The sequence below is a fragment of the Pteropus vampyrus genome, unplaced genomic scaffold (genome assembly GCF_000151845.1).
Source record: "Pteropus vampyrus isolate Shadow unplaced genomic scaffold, Pvam_2.0 Scaffold51, whole genome shotgun sequence".
Lineage (NCBI taxonomy): Eukaryota > Metazoa > Chordata > Mammalia > Chiroptera > Pteropodidae > Pteropus > Pteropus vampyrus.
Genome location: NW_011888832.1, coordinates 5,687,623 through 5,690,067, shown reverse-complemented (window position 1 = coordinate 5,690,067; position 2,445 = coordinate 5,687,623).

The window sequence follows — 2,445 nt, the reverse complement described above, 5'->3', positions numbered from 1 at the left end:
CTGCTTAAAGATATTTTAAAGCATGAGTTCCCAAACCTGGCTGATTGTCACAGTCCCCTGGGAGCTCAGAACCCTCAGACCTGGGTGCTACAGAGGGGCTGGGGTCAGAGGGGAGCCGAGATGCTGGAGTCCTCTGAGGTTACACTCAGGGTGCAACAGCCTGGCATCCCCGCTCGCTTTTCTGTATTAATCAGAACCAGGCCCGGGGTGTGAAAAGACTTCAGAGTGGCTTTGTGGGCAACAGGCTTCCTTTTTAACGAAGCGAAGTTTGGCTCAGGCCGTGTAACACTATTGTTTTTTTGGATTAAAAGTAAAAATGTTTACTAAGGAATTTGAGCTTTTGTATAAGATTTTTTTACAAACTAGGTCTTGTACTACAAGTGCTTTTTTAATTTTTTGGGCGGTGAGGGGGTCTGGGATTGTTTTTAAGCAAGGAAGAGTATTGGTATTATTGGGGAGCTGCAGAGGGACGTGTCCTTAGATGTGAAAATGTGCCCTTTGTCGATTGGATTCCTGTCTTCATATAGATTCGAATTTCCTTCATGGAGTATTAAATAAGTCAGCACGCAATTTACGATCCAGAGATTTTTCTTTAATTTTGGTTATGTAAGTAAGACATGAATTTGTTCTCTTTCTGAAAACTTAACAAGTATTACAGAAAAGCCGGGAGTCTCACGTGACCAATGTTCTAGCCCCAGCCCCCTCCTTGGAAGGAGCAACTGTCCCCAGTGTCCTATGGATCCTTCCAGAACTTTTCCTGGCAGGTAGACTGACCTTAGAAAGTACACGTTTTGTAACTTTTGCTTTTTCCCACTTACTATACCTCGGACATTTTTTCACATTAGTGTAAGTGCCATGTAGACTTCAGCCGTATTGTGAGCCAGTTTCCCCTTGACGAACAGTTCGTTTCCAAAGTTTGTGTCCCAGCTGCCTCCGTGTGCGCGTGTGCCGACTGCTGGGGCCAGGGCCGGACAGGTGCACGCTCAGGTGTCCTCCAGCCAGGCTGTGCAGAGGTGACGGATGTTTGAGTGAAAACGCAGAGTAGCAGAGCAAGTGCCAGTTTTTGTTTGTAATGGTCATAAAGATGAGGGGCATTTGGGTTCGCTCTATGGACCCTGCGCGTCTGTGTGCCCAGTGCCAGCGTGCTGGGTACTGACTTGGAAACATTTCTAAAAAATGCTGAATTAGGTTAGTGAGGTGAAGATGATTAACAGATAATGGTCGCCAGAATAAGTGTGTCAAAACAGCCAGCAATATGGAGAGAATTTGATGCGTGCTGCATTTTCTTTGGGGCTTGCCTTTCACGATGGTGTTAGGAACTTTAGGTTGTATGTTTAATAATTTTTCTTGTCTATTCGATCAACTCGACTGTAAAATAACAAACTTGCCATTTCAAAGCTCTTCATTATAAGGTATAACTGTATTCGTCTCTATCAACTCTTATTTTGTGTTCCATTTTTGCAAATAATTTTGATCAGCACGAAAGGCCTGAGTGCTTCCCCTGTTTGCACCTTGCACGGTGTTTCTCTGTGCCTACAGAGGCCGCGGACGCGGCTTTGGGGACAGTGGGTACCTACTCCTTTGTCTACATACCAAGGGTGCTTAAGCACTCGCCTGTCGTTGGACGTCTAAGTTGGTCTTTATTTCCTGTTGCTACAAGCGCTGTTGTGTATCGCTGGAGAGACTGAGGGTTGACAGTGAATAGGGAAACAGTTCTCGCTTCCTGGGGCGTCCCAGCCTCTCGGGCCCCTCTCTCCTGCCCCCACTATCAGTTTCCCCATTTTCGTCTTGGTACAGTGGTTGTGCGATTTTTGCCCCATGGGTTTGTTGGCGTGTGTTTGCAATTCGAGGCACGTGTACATGTATTGGCTATAATGTCATTCCACTTTGAAGTTTCACTAACGTGTTAGCATTACATTTTCTCATGCTTATCACTTTGTTATCTGGAAGTGAGACAGTAGTGGACTCCGCACCACCGAACGTCGCTGTTTGTCCTTGGCCAGAAGATCACATGCCCAGGAACGGGGTGAGGTGAACGACTCGGCAGTGCCAGAAATGGGCTCCCTCAGTAATGGTCAGCGGCAGGACATGTAGTGTGTGCCCATAGGTAAGGAAGTTAAGGGCGAAAGGGTTTTTTTGTGACCTCCTGTGGACGCGTGATTACCCTGAGAAGCCAGCAATGCCCAGGAGCTGAGATGGGCAGGTGCAGGTAGGATCGGATTGTTTGCACCTTAAAAGCTCTGAACGCCTTGGTAAGTGGTGCTCGGGTTCCTTCGTCCCCTTGGGTCCTGACATGATGCTGTCTGCAAGTGTTTCCGGTGACACTTCGCTTGCTCGTTACCTTAGTCTGGATGCTCAGATTCCGGCTCGTTCCGTTTCGGGTTCGTGTAAGTCACCTGGATGTACGTGTCGTCTTTTCATCGACTTGTCGACCCTCTTATCTCG